This window comes from Cervus elaphus, chromosome 12, assembly GCF_910594005.1.
Source record: "Cervus elaphus chromosome 12, mCerEla1.1, whole genome shotgun sequence".
NCBI lineage: Eukaryota > Metazoa > Chordata > Mammalia > Artiodactyla > Cervidae > Cervus > Cervus elaphus.
This window is the reverse complement of record NC_057826.1, coordinates 74,412,557-74,433,732: the sequence shown is the minus strand read 5'-3', so window position 1 is coordinate 74,433,732 and position 21,176 is coordinate 74,412,557. Positions and strand designations below refer to the sequence as shown.

General features: G+C 37.4%; 1 protein-coding gene across 11 annotated transcripts in view; it reads left to right on the top strand.

The window, feature by feature from the left end:
• Positions 1–6,160: 6,160 nt before the first annotated feature.
• HNRNPC (heterogeneous nuclear ribonucleoprotein C) overlaps positions 6,161–21,176 on the top strand; it is a 45,116-nt gene continuing 30,100 nt past the window's right edge. For 3 of the 11 annotated variants that reach the window (XM_043919471.1, XM_043919468.1, XM_043919461.1), the window contains exons 1-2: positions 6,161–6,315; positions 10,959–10,984. The gene's annotated coding sequence lies outside the window, so the exon portion shown is untranslated. Of the gene's footprint in view, positions 6,316–6,925; positions 6,971–10,462; positions 10,627–10,958; positions 10,985–11,518; positions 11,698–21,176 lie in introns of those variants that run through there. The other 8 variants (XM_043919470.1, XM_043919460.1, XM_043919465.1 and 5 more) reach the window with 7 other exon arrangements.

The following is a 21,176-nucleotide window of genomic DNA, read 5'->3' as shown; positions in this document are numbered from 1 at the left end:
ATATAGAGAACACACTGGTGGTTGCCAAAGTGGAAGGGATAAGGCAGGGATGAACTGGGAGTTTGGGACCAGCAAATGCAAACATATCATATACAGAATGGATGAACAAGGACCTACTGTATAACACAGGGAACTTTATTCAATATCCTGTCATAAACCATGATGGAAAAGAATACAAAAAAGTATAAATATATGTATTACTGAATCACTTTGCTGTACAGCAGCAATCAACACATTACAGATCAACTACACATCAATAAAATGAATGAAAAAGAAGAATCAGTCTACGGTAATGTTCCTCAGACATGAAGAAAGCTCTCCAAAGTTATGTTTAAAGAGTTCCTGGGTAAATTTTATAATGGTCAACCATATGAAACAATTACTATGCGAAATAAAATTTCAGACTTGAAAGGATTTGGGCCAGTTCACACAGTATTTTTATGACCTTTAGATGTTTTCTCAAAAGGTCAATTTCTACCATCATAGGTAAAATAAGCACTAATTGTTAAATGTAAGATTTGTCCACTGTAAAGTACTTTGTAAGCTGTACAAAGATTAGCTTAAAGAAAAACTACCAGAGGATAAAATCTTGTGCTGCAGAGCTAGAAGGAGAACAGATGGCATGAGTGTTAGAGCAGGCTTAACCTGCAAGAAACCAGATTTAGGTCATTGCTGGGACGAAAATTAGAAGAGAAGCAAAGAAGACAAAGGGAAAAAATGGAGAAAAACATTTAGTAGAAATGGGAAAAAAGAAACTGAGGAAATAAGAAAAAGTCCTCTTAAGTCATTTATTTTCACATTTCCTTGAAAGTGCTGGGGCCTATATTATATAGATTCCACAGCATCAGGTACTTATATTTAGTAGCAATTTATTATAAGCAATTGCCTAATTATTCATTTAATACTTGACTCTGTTCTGAACATCAGGAACTACATCTATTTTGTTTACTTCTATGTCCTTGTGATCTGTTACAGTACTTGGCACAATTGCTTATTACATAGCATATATTTGTTCATACATATTTGTTCAATAAATAAAATTTCCACTGTGGCAAATCTTACATTATTAATAACTATGTACGGTTATATGCACTCTAGAATCAGACTTCCTAGAGTCAGAATCATAGCTGAATCAAAAACTAGCTGTGCCACTTTAGGCAAACGATTTAATTTCTCTGTGCTTTAGTTACCTCACCTTTAAACTGGGGATAATAAAATTGCCACATGAAAAGTACTTCACACACAGTTATAGAAAAGTTATGTTTTTTTTTTTCCTATTTTTAACATAATGGTGGCCAATAATACTTAAAATCAGATACTACTTGACCTCAAAACCACTAGATGTCATGATTCTGAGTTGCTTTAATCTTTCTAATTTTTTCAAGCTTTATGGATACAGATTTTTTACTTATTTTTAAATTTTTGAGCTCAAGGTTTTGGTTACTAAGAAAAAGATTAAAAAGTTCTCTGATTACAGATATTCAGGTAAAAATAAATCCATATATACATCTTTAAAAACTGTAAAAATCTATACCAAATAGTTAAGAATGAATGTTTTTGGAGGACAGAGCACATAGATGCTTTCACTCTTTCTGTATTTTAATTTTTTACAATAATCACAAATTATTAGAAAAAACAATAGGATATTTCCATTTGGAAAGCTTTAAAATAAAAATAGAAAAAACCCCTAAAACACTAGAAACCTTGAGGATATATAATCCAATCAAAGTGACCAATAAACCAATAATATTATTAACAGTGTATAACATCTTTTTTGGAGAATCTATGCCCTGTTGGAGGACAGCAGGGGCTGCCAGATGTAGGGCCTTGTGGAAGGGATAACTGATAGGTAATGAGGGGCCAGTCAGGAAAGAGCTGTGAATGAAACAATGAAAATGTAGGACTGAAACAGAGCGCTATTATAGGATTTTAGTATAGGAGTCACAATAAAAGTGAATGCTTTCAAATGATTATCATGAGAGCAGTTTGCAGGATCAGCTTGAGGGACAGACTCAATATAGTATAACAGGATGCATTCAAAGTTTAAGGGTCTTGAAAGTGCTGTGTAATATCTTTACCATATCATTTTTCTGGTAGAATATGATTGCCTGTAGAAGATAGATTGTCAAGTCAGAAAGGTCTCCCAATCAGGGTAAAAAAAAGCATAAAGTAGTGTTGGGTATTCGGAGAAGGCAATGGCACCCCACTCCAGTACTCTTGCCTGGAAATCCCCTGGATGGAGGAGCCTGGTAGGCTGCAGTCCATGGGGTCACTAGGAGTCGGACACGACTGAGCGACTTCACTTTCACTTTTCACTTTCATGCATTGGAGAAAGAAATGGCAACCCATTCCAGTGTTCTTGCCTGGAGAATCCCAGGGATGGGGAGCCTGGTGGGCTGCCATCTATGGGGTTGCACAGAGTCGGACACGACTGAAGTGACTTAGCAGCAGCAGCAGCAGAGGGAGAGGCAATGAGAATTGTATTGGTAAAGTCCTATTTGACTTGTTGAATAGAATAAGGTAGATAACTAGGTACACTGAGGATATGTAGGATGACAGATATTGAGGAAAATATTCAGCCAGTAAGTCAATTAAAAATCAAATCAGGCATTTCAAAGCTGTTGCAGCTTTTCCTTTCTTCTTCCTCTTGACAGGTGGCTTAGAACTGGGAGGAAGAAAGGTTGCAGGGGCCATATTATTCTGGTAATACCTCTAAGCCACATAAAGCCTTCTTAAAAGAGAAATTCCTTCTTGAATCAAAGACAAAAGTATAGTTTTGTTTTTTCTCTTTAGCCCAAGGCAAGGCATTTCACCCACCACTCTGTAAACCTAGGTTTCAGAGCCTCAAAACCAGATAGTTGTGAATGATTATGATCAACACGGTGCTTTGCATTCTGCCTTGTATTATGCTGTTTTGCTCTTGAGAGTCCCTTGGACTGCAAGGAGATCAAACCAGTCCATCCTAAAGGAAATCAGTCCTGAATATTCATTGGAAGGACTGATGCTGAAGCTGAAATTCCAATACTTTGGTCATCTGATGCAAAGAACTGGCTCATTGAAAGGACCATGATGCTGGGTAAGAGTGAAGGCAGGAGAAGAAGGGGATGACAGAGGATGAGATGGTAGGATGGCATCACCAACGTGATGGACATGAGTTTGAGTAAGCTCCGAGAGTTGGTGATGGACAGGGAAGCCTGGCAGTGCTGCAGTCCATGGGGTTGCAAGGAGTTGGACACGACTGAGTGACTGAACTGAACTGAAGGAATTACTATTTCTATTTCCTATCTCTTCTCCCACTGCCCCTCCATTACTGAAGTCTGGCTAATGGCTTTCTACAATGTATACAGAGTCACTTAATAAAAGCAGCCAACTTAAGAAGTTTAAGGGTGTTTAAGTAGAAGAGATAAAGGAAACTTCCTACTCTCCAATTCACCTGCCGCTCTGTAAGAGTCTTAAAACTAGATAATTGTGAATGATTATGATCAACATGGTGCTTTGCATTCTGTCTTGTATTATGCTATTTTTGCACTTGTTTTCTCACCCTTAGTAAATTCAAGCTACTTGATGGAGGGATTGGATGTTAATTCTTCTTGGATCCTCCATATCCACCCCATCTAGCAATGGGGAGAACTTGGAAGAAACATAAATGCTCTCTCTTAAGTACTCCCTTGCACCAAATACAGTGATAGTTAATAAGTGTGTGCATGCATGCTTAGTCTTGTCCAACTCTTTGCAACGCCATGGACTGTAGTCTGCCAGGCTTCTCTGTCCATGAGATTTTCCAGGCAAGAATAATGCAGTGGGTTACCATTTTTTCCTCCAGGGGATCTTCCCAACTCAGAGATCAAACCTGCATCTCCCATATTAGCATGTGGATTCTTTACCACTGAGCCACCTGGGAAGCCCCAGTTAATAAGTAGGTCATGTCAAGGATCATGCAGTAAAATTGATTTCTGGTAAAATGAATTTAAATATTAAAATTTTATAAATATTTTTATTCTATGAGAACCATGAGCAATAAAACATGCTAGTATTTATTTTTGTTTACTTAAGAAACACAAATAACATGTCAATCAAGCCTCATACTATCTGGGTTCCTCTGAGTAAGAACTGTATAAAATATTTAATAGAAAAAAGGATAGTCTACCTGTTTGTTCAGGGAAAATAACAATTTCTCCTGATAAATAAAAGCTAATAATTAATTTAACACAAATTTCAGACACTCTCTGTTTAAAGTCCTAGGACATGTAGTAGGCAAAGGGAATACAGAGGGCAATAAGAATCAAACTCCGTAATCAAAAGACATACTATCCATCAGAGGAGAAGAGATGAATGTAAAATTAACCACAGTGCAATGAGGTCATTTTAAATAAATTGCAATGTGGCAACTGAGCTGAGGCTTTAAGCACTTGGAGATGTTTCCTCTCTGATTACTTGTCAAACTTAACAACTAGGAAAATAAAGAAAAGCACAGGGAAGTTTAAGGGGAGAAAAAAAAGCACAAGTTCTCTCACAAGGGGGGAACCACTATTAACATTTTAGTTCATTTTTTCTTGCATGCTTTTTGTTTTTGCTTAAAACAATACATGCATGTAGCAAAAAGTTCAAATTGTAAAGAAACGCATACCATTGAAAAATGTAAAAGGTTCGCTCCCCAAAGATACGTCCAAATAAATTTCTAGGCCCGATCTGGAGTAGCTCCAGCTGGGGGTGTCCCCTTAGCAAACTGAAACTTCAAGTTCCTGTAAAAGGTCAGCTTGACCAGAAACGTAGTACACCTAGTCAGTCAATCTTCTCAAACGCCATACTTTTTAGGCCGTATACTTATTTCCTTGTTCCTTAATCTTTCTAAATAAGGTCAGATACACAACCGCAGGCGACCAAACTCTTGATTGCCTTGCTGCTTTTAAGTCTGTATTAAGCTCATTCTTGCCCAAACTCCCTGGGGGAGTGCTCCACTGCTTGTGAGTCACCATACTCTTCCAACCATGAATTGTTTACATTTGAGTAAAGGACATTAAACTCGTTACTAAATTGTCTTGATTTTTGCCATGTGACAGGTAAGTTTCCTTGTGACTCTCTCTGAAATTAAGAATTAATTTGAAACTAATGCATAAAACTGTATTCACAAATGCATATATTGCTTAAAATGCATAGAGTATCACATTCTGTAGATTTCTGCGTCTTGCTTTCCCCAACTACACAGAGAAATATCCTTTAGTCTATTCCGAGCACAGCTGGCCCTTATTGCATTGCGTGTTCGGCTGCTATAATATAACCAGAGGGACTGCAGTGCAGACGGTGCCAGTAGGTGGGAGACAGGATCGTTTCAGGATGCGGAGAACTAAGGGACCCGATTGTGGGTTCGGGCTGGGGAGAGCTGGCCCGTTGAACCAATTTGGTTGGCATATAGGGTATTAGAAAGTGAGATGACTTGGGGCCAGAGGACGAATGCTGTAGTATTCCAGGCCAGTATTTTAGACTTTATTTACCTTTTGCTGTGGAGAGGTGACTAAGTCAGTTGTTTTGCGTGAAACAATGGGTTGTCTGAAGGGCTTGGCAAGCTGAGAAATGTCCAGAAAGGAGCTCTAGGGTTGGAAAAACTGCAGGGCTGGTTTGTATTCTAGCTTTTAGTGCTCTCTCCCCAGTCAAAGAAAAAAACAATGTTTTTTTGTCCACACCACGGGCTACAGCTTTTCCCTTTACCTAGGCCGGGAGCTAGGGCAGACCTTTTGGAAGTCTACCAAACAAGACCCGGCAATCTTTACCCGCCCCCCGCGCCGCGGGAATTCCAAGATCCGGGTGGGCCTCCTTCTAGGCGCTCTGAAGAGCAGGGATGGGATACTGAGACCGCCAATCAGACATCTCGGATACCCGGATGTGAAGCGGTGCGCCTTACAAAGGCAAGTTTCCACCCAGAGCTTCGTCAGGGTACAGTGGCCAATAAGCATGTCTCAGAAGATAAATGACAGGAACTATAACCAGTTACAAACTAGTTTCTCCCACGCATGTGGAAATTCTCTAGATTAGTCTAACCCACTGCTGATTGTGATTGGATAGAATTGTGAAGAGCGGTAGAACTGTCTAATGAGAAGCGGGAGCGAGAAAACTCACAGCCAATAGGAGGATTCTCAGGAGTGGGGCGGGTCTAGACCTTCGCCTCGGCGGCAGAGGAGACTCGGGGGCCATTTTGTGAAGAGGCGAAGACTGAGCGATTGCGACCGCGTTGCCGACCTCGAGCAGCAATCGGCTTCTCCACGTAGAACCCAGGGGTAGGAGATTCAGAATCGAATCTCTTCTCCCTTCCCCCTCCTGGTAAGTGGAGGGAGCGGAAGAAGGGGAAGCGCTGGGTTCTTTGGGGAGCGCGAGGTGGAGTGGGAGAGAGGACGAGGGAACCCTCCCCTCGGTAGAGTAAGCAGGCTCCCATTTATTCTCTGGTTTGGGGGATTAGATCTTACGCGGAGTTTTCTAGGCCTCAGCCCTTGCGTAGATTTTTAACCCAGTGTCCTCTAGGCCACAACCGGCAGGGAAAATGCTGTTTTTCTTTTTCGCTCACCTGTGTTAACGGCTCTTCTTTCATTTTCTGTGACCATGAGGACTCTGAAATTGTGAAAGGGATGATCAAAAATGCTCATGAATGTAGTTCAGTTAATGTAGTGTCGATGCTTCCTGTTAAATTTTAAAATTAGGTGGGGGATGGGGAAGGGTTATCAAACAAATTTTTTGTACCGCAAGCCTCCAAATTCTGGAGCGTACCGCAGGGTATAAATATGAAAACAATAGGTTTAACATTTTACTGGTTACTTTTTAGTTTACGCCTCTCTGAACAAATGATGGACCTCGAAATATTTTCAATTTTATTAAAAAAATTGTAATCTGATTTACATATTAACAGTAATAATTAAAGCTGGATTTTTATCTGCAGGTTACAAAACACTTGAAATAAATAAGTTAGTGGAACTTGCTTGAGGTAGGTATTACTATCTTTCTTAGACAGAAACCGAGGCATGAGTGTTGATTGCCTGGGTCATATTAATCAGCCGAACTAGTAAGGAATTTGGTCGCCAGGTTAAGTCAAGTGGCTTTACCTCCCCGTTGAATAGTAGATACTAAAAGTAATTACAGAACTAGCGGCAACTGGAAATTCCCAAACTGCTCTTGGGGAAAAGATTATGAGTATTGCGTTTATTAATGTAACGTCCTAAGATTTTGTGAAGTTTGATTTTCGGGATATTCTGGCATTAATTTTCTGGACCATGCCAAAGTTGGCAAAAATGCATAACTATATGCTTTTTGTTAAGCAGGTATTACGGTGGTTACTATTTGCTAAGCCCTGAAAGTTACTAAACAATTTTTGCCAAGTTTGTAAAAATTACATAAGCTTCAAAGTATTACATTCACTTATCCAAGAAACCGCTTTTTTTTTATCTTTGTATAAGATTTAGGTGATTTTGTTTTTCATAATGCGTTAAACATTCACAAACAGTAATGTTAAGCACAGTTTAAGCCCAGATTGGGTAAATTTGTCCCTTAGGAACAGAAGCTAAAACTGTTACTCTAGGTAGCTATATATTGATCCCTTACCATATAGATTTTGTAATAGGAATCAAAAGCTTTGCCTTTAAAAAAATAAAAGCTTAAGCATTTATATTGTCACATGGACTTTAAAAGGGCAATGATTGGTTAATTTAGGAAATCATACACCTAATATTGTTGGCAAATAAAGAGAAATGTAGGAAATAAGTATTTAAGAATGGTTAAATCCTTAAATGGAAATGAAAATTACTTGAAGGGCACCTTTCTTGCCTTGAGGTGTTAGAAATGGGTTCCTTAAAAAAAAAAAAGAAATGGGTTCCTTAGGATCAGCATGTACCAAGGTAACAGTTTAATATCACTCATCCGGAATGATTTGGCCACAAAATTAATATCTGAAATAATTCTAGATTTGATTTCAAATAGATAGGCATTAGTAACATTTTCATGTTGGCTGGAGAAGAGGGATTTAAGAAGGATGGCTCCTTAAACTTGGAGGACCTGTTTGTGATTCCCATGCTTAATGCCTCCTGCTGTTTTCTTTGGTAGAGGATATAAACACCTTATTCCTGATTAGGTATCTAGAGGGTTTTGCATAGCGTGACCTTGTTTTGGATGGAATTTCTGTTCGAAACAAGCAAGGAATAAGCTCCAAAATAGCTAGTTATTCTAATCTTCAAGATTAATTTATATTAACTGGAGGATGTGTGAGATGTCACGTGGGGAGTGTGACAGTTGAAAGAACCCTGGTCTAGGAGTTAAGAGAACTGGATTTTTCCCCCCCTGCTGCTTATTACCTACCTGTTAGGCAAATCAGTTAAACTTTCTGAAATTCAACTTTATAAGGGGTCTTAGACTTCTTACCTCTTAATTTCTATTTTCTGTAATTCATTTGTTGCCAGAAGGCTAAATAGTGTACAGAAATAGTTTTATTTGTTGACAGCAGTTTTTGTGTATTAGTAATTACTGTTAACTGTATTAATAACAGTATTTCAATCTTCAGGTCATTTTATTGTCTTTGGGGAGCACTATTTGCTCATACTTAATATATATATTCATTCATTCTCATTGGGATCAGGGAGGCTTAAAATTTTGCACATACTAGATAGTTGACTGTGGTGAAAACCAGAACTTTAAGATGTAGCATAGCTGCGTGTGTTCTCTTAGATATTGGAAATCTGAGATTTATAAAGGGAAAAGGGATTTCTGTAGGGCTTTATGGTATAGCATTTAGTGTGGTAGGTTATAATCTTCGAGTTACTATGTTTCAATCCTAATTGGGGATAGAGATTCTTTATTAAACTCTATACAGTAGTTTTTTTTTTTTTTTTTAACTCTATATAGTAGTATTTAAACATGAGCAGACATTAGGACCAGCAAGAGGGCTGGTTAAAACAGATTTTTGGGCTCTCCATCACCACTTTCTAATAAATTCAGTCTGGGGTAGACCCTATTAATTTGCATTTCTAATATGTGCCACGCTATCTTGGTTGGCAGCCCTCTCTTTGAGAATACCCGTTTAGAAGATGCAAATCTCCTAGAGGTTTGACAAAGTATAAACTACAGGTATACTATTAATTGCAAAAGTTACAGTTAGGTGTTCAATTTGGTTAATCATTTTTATGAGGGGTAGCTAATCAATTAAACATAGCATCTTGGGAGACATCTTAAGTTCTTGAATTTGAAAGATGTAAATGTTTTCACATTACTTTTTAAGCTTATAACATGTTTGCCGAGGATTTGTTTGTAGATGAACCAGTTATTTAACATCCTGACATTATTGACTACCAAGTTCAGGCTGTGATTCCAAAGAAGAAAAGTGAATGTCTCACCATAACTGAACATCCCTTACACTTAACACATTCAGAATGTATATTTGAATGTACATTCAAATAATTGTACATTTTCTGTAACTTTTTTTTTAATAGTTTGTACATTTGTAAAATGTAACACATCAGTTAAAATTTAACACAGTCTAAGTGTAAAAGCTTCTGTGGTCTGCTACTTCTCAAAAATAGAGTTAATAGTACCTTTTCCATTGCTGTAGTCATTAATGTGTAATTGATTTAAGGAACACTTTTAAGCTCAGCTTAAATTTTTTTAGTCCACTGACATTTGGATAGAATAAAATCTCATGGCTGAATATTAAAATGCAAGTACAGTCATTCTTATTTGCTCAAAGACCTACAATCTAATTGCAAATCTTAGCCAGTCTGTTGTGGTGGTACCTTTCAGATTCTTAGAATTCCTATCTTGGAATTAGCCATGTGTACTATTTGTAAACAGTGGGACCACAAAGAAACATGTACTTTTTGCATGTTTTTTTTTTTTAACATTGTATAGTCAGTAGCCATAATAACCTTTTTCCTTCATCTGACTTTTCATTCTGTTACTGAGTGGATTAATGTGCTCTTTGTGTAAACTGTTTCCCTGACAGGTTCTGTCAGGTCTTACAGATTGACCACTCATTTGTTTTGAGACTAGATGTCATCTCTAGTATGTATCTTCAGAGTAGACCCTTCTCCTTCAGTTTGTATGGTAGGAAAAGCTACCTGGGCCTAAAATTTAAAACATGAATCTGCTTTCTGATGTTTGACATTTGCTCACTTCATCTCTGTTTACCTGGTTTTTCTAAATTTTCTTCTACCAAACTGATTATCAAGATGAGCGTTTGAATGTGGATTTTTTTTTGAGACCCTTAAGGGAATATAGGTGCATATGTAATTAAAATAGTCACCTACTGACATTGAAGAATTGTGAAGCCAGTCACTGGTAGAGGTGATAATTCTATAGAGGCTCTCCCCATCCAGTGGGATGTTAATGCTTTACCAGAATGTTACATGAAATGGACAGATGTTTCTGTCTTGGGGGTTTAGGGCACAACATTTCTGAGGAACTCTGACTCAATCTGTCCCTTCTCCTTTCACAGGGCAGCAAGGCGAACCCCATCCCTACTCACTGGAGCTCAGCTTTGATTTTTAACCTCCCTTCCCCACCCTTCCAGAACACACACATTCCCATTCCAAAATTGATTTTATAAAGACATTTTAAACATAATGATGCAACTTGGTGTGCACTACGGCAAATTTACAGGTGTTTTTTTTTTTTCAATTGTTTCCAAAAACGGGACTTGGATTTAAGATGTAATTTTTAAATTTCTATTTCTATTTTTTCTGCAGCAATTGGGTTAGAGGAGGAGGAGCCTTTTAGCCTCTCATAAACTGACCTCTCTACTTCCTCGTGTATTTTTAAGATTGATTGATGATGTGGAAAGGGCTTTGCTTGTCTGCTACTGAGAACTTTACCCTTGCGGTTTTTGTGGAAACTGCTTTTGGAAAGAGAAAAGAAATGAACTTTACTGACTTGACATTTTTGCACCTCCCGTTTTTCTAATCTGGGCTATTTTTATTTTTGTTTTTTTACAGTGAGATTTTTTTGATCTTCAGCTACAGTAAGTTATTCCAATTTTTTTTTTACATTTTTCCTGACTTTCCGCTGATTTCCTTTTTATTGTTGTTACTAGTTACTATTATTTATTATTATACTTAATGATGGTGATGATGATGATGATAATGACACTGATGATTTTTAACCGGATTAAAATCGAGTTTTTCTGAATGTTCATTAAGAATTTCTCCGGCCTCCTGATTGACTTTGGAGTTTTATATCTTGGGAGAGAAAGTGAAGGCATTAGCATTTTTAAGTGGATTGATCACATAAACCTTTTCTCTCCCAACCCTCCCCCCTTGCCCTTATCCCCTTCCCCACGCTCGAAAGAATTTTACTGGCTGTTAAGTCTGTGACCTTATTTTTCCTGATCTTTAACTTAACTGTTTTAGAGCATCTCTGGACGTCTGTATTTTTTATTTTTTTATTTTTGTTTTTTTTTATTTTTAATCTTTCATTTGTTAAATTTTTAAACTGTGCTGCAATAAAATGTGTGTGGTATTACTTAACACCTATGACGGTGATGGCATTTTCCCAGAAAGCCATCCCCCTCCTGTTTCCCTTGAAATCCCATCCTGCTTGTCCTGTACACTACCCGTCACAAACCACAAGCTGCAGCAACACGGATGCCCAGCCTGGAGCAGCAGCAGCCAGGATGACCTGGAGCCAGGGGGGCCTTCGGAACAGATGCACACCCTTCCTGGGTGATGGTAAGAGGTGTGAGGTCCACTTGGTTTCATTGGAAAGACTAGGAAATAACACCTGTTTAAGTTGATGTGGTGCAGGTGATAGCTTCTGGAAATGTTTGGGTTAGGCTTTTGTGTGTGTATCTCAAGATGTTCCCTAAGGAAGGACCCTTCAGGGTTTTGTAAACTAATGGAATTACAAGTGTCAAACTTGGGGTCCCGAGGGTTTTTGATAAAGGAAAGAGCAGCTGAAGTTTACATATATTTTAGGATGGAAATAGCATGTTTTAATTATCAGCAAGACAAAAACATTAGGTATTCTTTTTTTAGAGTATTGCAAATTAGTAAAGATTTTCTGTCATTTAGAGTAATCTTCCTTGGGATTGTGACAATAATTTTGGATTGTATTCAATTTAGACTTTTTTATCATTAAAATTTAGCGTGAATCAACCCACAAGAAACATGCTTTGATATTGAAATGCTATCTGACTGGAAGGGTTTTTAAAAAGAAAAGGATAAATAGACTTTTTAACCTCAGAAAGCAGGAAAATCTGTATAATCTCTATATCCAAACCAGGAAAGATCAAGGATTGACCTCTTTTTCAGTGATTACTTGTGGCCCAGCTACATGTTAGGGAATCGACTGTGTTCCAAAGGTTAGTAAGACTGAATATTCACAAGAAAAATGCAGAGATTAATAAGGATGTGGATAGTCAAAGTGTTAAAAATAATAGCAACCAGTAGAAATCGCAGAGAGTAGGACACAACTGAGTTACTAACACACAGTAATATTTTACTGACAGCGGTGAAATGTTTTGATAATTCACTTGAGAGTTGCTTTAATATTGAGCCGGGGTAAGGCCAGGGGAGAAGTAGAGTGTTTTTTAACGGTATACTTACTGCTGTGTGTACTGGAGTACATCACATACTTGACCCCTCCCCTTACTCCTGTTGAAAGTAAAATCTAGTTAAAGTGAAAACTGAAGGCAGCCTCAAAGGAAAACAAAATGGGAGAAAATTAAGTAAAATATCGTGAGGTTACCTGGAAGAGGAATGGAAAATTTTCTTTTAGGTCCAGGTTTTATTGATATCCTTTTACAAATCCATTATTTTATGGGTCATGTTCTTCTGGTTTGCGGAATGCAAGAAGGTATAATAGTTCTTCAGGGACTCAGCCTTGTGAGGGAGACGGATGGATGAGATAATGTCACTGTGGTTAAAGGTAGGCACAGAGCCTATAGAACTGTGCAATAGATGGGTGCCTAATTGACTCCTAAGAGGTCAGGAAAGGCTTTTAGAGAGTTAAGGCCAGATTATAAAAATTTTAATACCACGCCAAGGAATTTGTACTTTATCCAGAAACCAACGTGTATTAAAAGATTCTGAACTGAGGAGTGACATCAGATTTTCATTTTTATAAATGTCAGTGTAATAGCCATGTGGAAATGGCGTAGAGGAGAATGAGATTGGAGTAGGTGACAAGAAACTGGAATAGACGGAAGAACAATGAACTGGCTTTACTGGCCAGTTCACTGGGCAAATACCACTGCCAAAAGCAATGGTATTGGGATTAGGAACCAGTAAATTTAGGATTTGGTGGTGGCTGTGATATGAAGAGTGACAGATTTGGGAAGATTCCCAGCTTTCAAGTTAGAAATGTTGTTTGTTAAACATTTGAATGCTTATTCTGAAAATCACCATTAGGCTTGGGCGTATACAGGTGAACAAAACATACTGTCTCCTGCCCTGGAGTATTATAGCCCTATAGCCCATTGAGAGAAGAGAGAAAAAAACAGCACTTTCACAGTCTAGATCCATGAAGGAAAAGCAATGATAGTTAAGGGAGCCAGATACAGATATGGCAGTGAAAGGGTGCTGCCAGCAAAGAGACCTTAGGAGCTGATGTTGAAGTCAGCAGTTGGATTATCTTAGAGAGCCCAGATAGGTGGGGGGGTGGGAGGGTGGGAGGGAGTTGGCCTCATTTCAAGAAATCCTACTAGAAAATAGTCACCAAGAATACCCAAACAAGATGTGAGGTTGGAAAGGTAGGCAAGAACCAAGCATAGTATATGGGCCCATGTTTAATATCTAGATTACTTCGGACACAATAGGAATTTGTTTGAGGACTTTGGAGATTAGAGAGAGCTGGTTACTTTCTTGGAATTTCCTTTTGGCAGTTGTGTGGGGAATGTTAATAATGAAGACTAAGTGTAAGTAGGACTAAAGACTAGGTTAGAAGACCTCTGTTAAAATAGGCCACTATCTATTCATCTCTTGAAGGTAGTAATCCTAGGCCTCACGGCACTTGGCCCTGGTTTTTCAAATGAGATTTCTTTGTGTGTGTTGATGAATAAGAGTTTGAAGAGGATATTTAGTTAGGCTTTAGGAAGTTAGTTATTTCTCTAACACCCCTGTTGAATCAGACCTGACATAATAGCTTTCCTATTTGAAAGGAGAAATGAAGTACAAAATCTTTAGTTTCTTGAAAGTGGTAAACGGGAAACTTACTGTGTGTCCATTGCTGTTAAAGTTCCTGTGTTAACTTAATCATCATAACCTTATATAAATATTACTGTCTTTCACATTTTGGAGATGAGACTATTCGAGCACAGATTTGCATAATTTGCCAGAAGTTAGACATACCCAATAAATGTCACATGAGGCATGGATTCAACCCAGGCAGTTAAAACTGTAGATATCAAGTCTTAATCATACTAGATTGACTGTACTTGATATGTGAAGTATTCTAGAAAAACATCTTTAATTTGATTAAAGTGCCTAAAACAAAAAACTGCTCTGGACTTCTGTTTTTAGCAAGTTTTAAGCAAGATGTCGTTTTTGTTAAACTATTTTGTTCAGTTTACAACAGTTTAAATAGCATGAAGTATCCAAGGTAATTATTTGGGTAGATACAGGTTTGTAGTATAATTTTGAAGACACTTTGGTTGTAGCAACATTCTTCAGGGAAATAAGCATAGTAAACATTTAAAAGTGAGTTTCACTTGGGAGAAAAGAAGTAATTGTATAATTTATGGTTTTAAAAAATACGTAACCCAGAAGGATTTACTAAATCCAGTGGTCCTTTTCCAATCCTTATCAGTCTTGTTGGTATGATTTAACCAGTTGAGCCGCCACTTTAAAAGAATATTTTCTACTTAGCTTCCAGGTTTTATTCTCTTTCTGGCTATTCCTTCTCCCAAGTGTGTTCTTCTACTTCTTTTTCCTACTCACACTTCCCTGGGTCATTTCATTCAGTCACATGATTTTCTATACTATCTGTAAGCTGATGATGCCCAAACATGTATCACCAGCCTGGACTTCTCTTTATTGTCTCTATCCATTTACCCACCTGACAGCTCCCGTGAGTGTTAAGTACTTATGTTTAAAAGTCCAAAACTGGGCTCCTGCTGTTCTTCTCTCAGACTAGTTTCTTCTGCAGTGTTGCCCATTTCAGTTAATGAAACTGGCGTTTTCGTGTCAGTTAGGTCAGACTTTGATTAGCCATCCTTGACTTTTTTTCCCTCTCATACCTCATCTTTGGCATTGTAGAAAACACTATCATTTCTGCCTTTAAATTATAACAAGGATTCACTTCTGCTGTGACTTGATCCAATTTCAAGCCATCATTTGTCTTTGGTACATTATTGCAATATATTTCTTTTACACCTCCACCCCAGTGTGTGGTAGCTAGATTGAGCCTATTAAAATAATAATATTTGAAAAATGTATTACCTGACTGTCCAGTTTGAAACTCACTTAATAACTGCCTATTTCAGCATTCAAGTCAAAATTGTATTGTGATTTACAACATGTGCTATATGATCTGTTGTGCACCTCCTTCCTTGTTAATTGTATACTACTCTGCTTCAGCCACACTGGCCTCCTTAACTGAGATTTGAATACACTAGGTATTCCTACCTCAAAAGCCTTTGGGAGGGGGCGACGGGGGGTGTTTCTTCCCCAGACAGGTTGGATTCCTCAGTTCATTTTCGTTCTTACTCAAAAGCCATCACCTCAGTGTTGTTTTCTCTCACTTAGCCTTCTAATTGCTCTTTAGCACTTTTCATCAGCTCACATATTATAGAAGTTTATTTTCTACTGTGTAAGATACAGAGAAATATCTGGAAAAATGCACGTGAAACACCATTGATGGATTACTTCTGGACAAGCGGGAAGGACTTAGGGTTAGAAGGAAACTTGCTTTGTGTGTTCAGAGACCGTTAATGAGCAACACAACAGTATTTTACTTCGAATTAAACCTAAAACTCCTTATTGTCAATATACTTCAGCTCTTTGATTTTATGTCTGAATATAAATAGCATAACTGTGGCTTCTGTGGTAGGAGTTTAGTAAGTTTTAAGAGCAGCCTTAAATAAGGTTTAGTTAAGTTGTAAGAGCAGCCTTAAATTAGGTTTGCCTGTGATGGAATGAGTCCCATTAGCATTTGAGGATATAGGCTGCTGTATTGCTGGTGATGGAGCTTTAATAAAAATTTGGAAGAACTTTGTCATTTTTAAGGATTTATTCTCCATTGAGAATACATAGCTATTTTTAAGCAGAAGCCATAGGGAAGGAAACAGCAACCCACTCCAGTATCCTTGCCTGGAAAATCTCATGGACAGAGGAGCCTGGTGGGCTGCAGTCCATGGGGTAGCTGAGTTGGACACGACTGAAGTGACTTAGCAGCAGCAGCAGGTGACTCAGTGGTCAAGAACCTGCCTGCAAATGCAGGAGACACAGGTTCCATCCTTGGGTTGGGAAGATCCCCTGAATTAGGAAATGACAATCCACTCCAGTACTCTTGCCTGGAAAATTCCATGGACAGAGGAACTTGGTGGGCTTCACCTATGGGGTCACAAAAAGTTGGACATGACCAAGCACACATATAGTACATTAAAGGGCATCTGAGTTTTTCTTCCTATCTAATCTGATTCCAGTTTGACCCGTCTGAAATACTCTTCCTGTTTATTGTTTAGATTAACCTATAGCTTTTGAGTTGGTTTCAGAACTAATATAACTCCCTGGAAATTCATTGAACCAGTCTTAGGCTTTTCTAACTTGTCTGGAATAACATTTAGGAATAGTTGAATACATGTTAAATGAAAAATTTTCCTTAGTGCTCTTACTAAATTCTGAACTCTGAAAATTCGGTAACCATAGTGTGCTATAATTCCTTAAATTTTTAAATATAGTCTTTGCCTTAGTAGTTTTGTGATAACTTGAAAAAACTTTATGGTTAAAATTGAGGTAGTAAAGTGTGCTTTACAAGGAAAAAATTTCCCTTGTTATCCTTGAAAGTTTGTTGGTTTCCTGTGTTGGAATTAATGGTTTGTGTTAAGATGTAGTTTTACTGAATTTAAAAAGGAAGACTAATCAAATGAATTAAGATTGATGTGGATTTTTAAAAGAAGTTACTCCCATCTTTATTTTAGCTTTAATCTAAATTAAGCAATGCATGCACATACAAAATTTAGAAAATGCAATGGAGACCCATCAAAAAAGATACACTTTCTTACCCATTCAGAATAAAAGTTTTGATGTGTCCTTTCAGACTTTTTTTTGGTGTATGTACGCTTTTGAAAAAGTAATATCCTACATATGACTCCTGTCTATGGGATTTCCCAGGCAAGAATACTGGAGTGGGTTGCCAGTTCCTCTTCCACGGGCTCTTCCTGACCCAGGGATTGAACCTGTCTCTCCTGTGTCTCCTGCATTGGCAGGCAGGTTATTTACCACCAAACCACCTGGAAGGCCCGTTACATATGGCACATAGATTTAAGTAGACTTCCCCCCCAGCATGAACGTAACATCAATATGTTATTAGATACAGCTCTCCTGCATAGTATTACATTGCATACTTAGGCAATGTTTTTACTTAACCAGTACTCTATTTCCTTTTCTTTTCTTTTTTTTTCTATTTCCTTTTAAAAGCAATTGAGCAGTCTTACAGCTAAGATTTTGTGAATAACCCTTAGTTATTTGCTTAGAATTAAGCCCTAGAAGTATAACTGTTAAAGAGCATTCATGTTTTAAAAGCTTCAATCTAGGTTGCTTTCTAAAAAAGGTAAAAACAATTTACTTAATGTAAGTGACCACTAATATTTGACTTCTAATTTTGTTAATTTCTTGGGTCTTTTTCATTATGTTTCAGAGTTTGGTCCTGAAATTTAAATGTTCTTCATGTTTGATAAGTCTATTAATTGAAGAGTAAGAATGTTTAAAGAGTTAATACATTTTCTGAGTAAAAGGCTGCTGCCAGGTTAATTGCTACGAACTTGTCCGGCTTTGGCAATCTTGGGGTAATCTTGTTTTTATCTATACCTGCATCCATTCCCTTCCCCTCATGTTATTTTGAAGTAAATAAATAATTGATTTTATTTCATCTATAGCTATTTCAGTGTTTCTTTGAAAGATAAGGACTCTATCACACAAAAACATGTAATAAAATACATTTGAAGACTAAGGTACTACTCTGAGGACTGAATAAGGCATTCTCTAGTTTTTTCTATGGGAATGGTAACTTGGATGACTTTTGCTTATGTTTTGATTATTCCTTCCTAGAATTTGGAAACTTCTGTTAATTCGAGATAAGTGTAAAATATTGAGTGAGAAACTTGGTAATGATTACCCTTGTATGTTATAAAATTGAGCTTTCACGCTAGCGAAAGATGGGATTTGCTGTATTTCAAATACATTTTGGCCTTCCCAAGTGGCACTAGTGGTAAAGAACCTGCCTGCCAATGCATGAGATGTAAGAAACTCTGGTTCGATCCCTGTGTTAGGAAGATCCCCTGGAGGAAGAAATGGCAACCCACTCCAGTATTCTTGGCTTGGAGAATGCCATGGACAGAGCAGCCTGGCAGGCTATGGTCCATAGGGTCACAAACAGACATGACTGAAGCAACTTAGCACACATACACATTTTACTACTAAATTCTGGGACTAAGAATAATCCTACGTTTTAGTTGCTTGGGTCTGAGAGATGGAGAATGATGTAGTAATTTTTTTTTTTCTTTTTTTTGATGTAGTAATTTTAAGTTGGGTTTCCTTACTAAAAATTATTTTGTTGTACCATCAGATCTTTTGTTCTCAATTCAGAAATCTGACAGTTTTTCATGAGTTTGATCACAGAACCTGACTTCAACTGATATGAGATTATTTATAGTCTTTGTTATATATAGTGGCTGTGCATATGTATTATTGCAGAAATATTAATGTATTATATCTGGTAGCTGGATGCTTGCCCAGATCCCACTCTGTTACATAGCAAAACTATAGTATTATCTTGGCAAAATCTGAAAAATCTTGATTTTTTTTCCCCTAACATGTGTCTCCTGGTGAGACCTTTTTTTTTTTTCCATTTATTTTTATTTGTTGGAGGCTAATTACTTTACAATATTGTAGTGGTTTTTGCCATACATTGACATGAATCAGCCCTGGATTCACATGTATTCTCCATCCCGATCCTCCCTCCCACCTCACTCTCCACCTGATCCCCTGGTGAGATTTTAAAAAGTTTATTTGTGTTACTAAAGGCTCAGTTTGAGTTCACTGGTAACATTGATGCTTTCTACAAGATAATAAATATAGTCTTACGTGTAAGTATTGTTGACCCTTGCTATTCAGACTGTGATCTGTGCTACAGCAATAACATATCATTATCATTATCTGGAAGCTTCTTAGAAATACGGAATACCATGTCCTACCCTTTCACTCCTTTTTATTACTTGGGAATTGAACATTTTAATAGACTTTCTGATGAGTGTATTTGCTCTTTGGGGAGCATAGTTGAGGGTCATAAAGTAGCCACATTTTATGTAAATTTGAGATGATGCAGTATTAAAGATGACTCTTATGTACAAATTTTGGATAATGACTCTTCCTAATTACAAACAGAATTAAAAATCAAGTAATTTCCATCAGGCAATCTGAATAAAATGGCTGAGCCACTTAAGCTAGTAATCAGATAATACATGCCGTCCTGAAATGTGTGTATTTTGAATTATCTGAGCTCTTAGGCAAATCATATATCTTATATAGTGTGACCAATGTGCAATTATTTCTTAATGATAACTGAAACATTTGAAAAACAACTTTGCAGGTCAAGGTGGCTCTTAAGTTATGACCATTTTTTCCTTTTCCCAGCCTTTGACACATAACAAAACAGAATAATGAATTTCTTTCACCTAGATTGCTATGTTTGCTTTTTCTCAAATGTTTTTTGCTGAAAATAGTCAAGATTTATTGACCTTACTAAAGTAATTCTTAATTCTTTTGCTATGAAATGCATTCTCTTACATATTCCTAATGCTTATAGATTCAGGAATGTTTTTTCAAATGGTTTAAAATATTCTGAGGAAACAGATGTTGATGGGGAGTTTTCCTATGTAGAAGTTGTTCTAGTTAAGAATATGATGGGTTTAAAATTTTTCCCCCCTCCCCCTAAAGTGTGATGTAACACTCATAGAGGTGACTTAACATTTAATGATGGGTGAGGAGGACACATTAGGAGTATGGAATTAAAGGATAGAAACTACTAAACATAAAATATAAGCAAGGATTTACTGTTTAGTAAATACAGGTGGCATTGTTGGTGAAGAACCTGCCTGCCAGTGCAGGTTAGACGTAAGAGATGCAGGTTCAATCCCTGGGTCAGGAAGATTCCCTGGAGGAGGGCATAGCAACACACTTCAGTATTTTTGCCTGGAGAATCCCATGGACAGAGGAGCCTGGCGGGCTGCATTGCATACTGTTGCATGAGTTGGACATGACTGAAGCAACTAAGCGCATATACACGGGGAATTACCCCCAGTATTTGTGTGTGTTGGGACTGCCAACAGACATAGAATGAGAAACACCAAATTACGGAATGCAACATCTAGTTAAAGTTTTGTTGTCCTAAAGATGCCCATTTCCTTGATTTTACGTAGTTCTGAGTTGCATTAAGGAGAGGAAGCACTCAACTTTTCTAACTTCTGTTAAGAAATTTATAGAAAAGCATTGATGACTACACCAAGCCATATGATCATTAAATTCCAGGGTAGGATGAAGCTATCTTTACAGAATGAAAAAATTAGGAAACTTAGAGTATTAAAGAAAGATTGGGAGAAAAGAGTTTTCTAAAACCTCATGATCTTACCACATCCTGGGATGTCTAACACTTTAGGGTGTAATCTAGATAATTTATGTATTGTGTATGCTGCTTAACATTTTGAAAATCTCTTGGTGTCAAGTTATTTTTTTTATTTATATATATTTTTGGCTGTGCCATGCAGCTTGTAGGGTCTTACTTCCCCAGCCAGGGATGAGCTTGTGCCCCCTCCAGGGGAAGTGTGGATTCTTAACCACTGGACTGACAAAATTCCCAAAAAGTTATTTTTTTAAAAGTTGTTACTTGTTTCCAGTTAGATTGATGTACTGAAATTCATTTAGTCTCATATTATGTGTGTTTTCCAATTTTTCACTGTAATATGTCCACATCCTTGATTCCTTCAGATAAGTTCTCAGAGG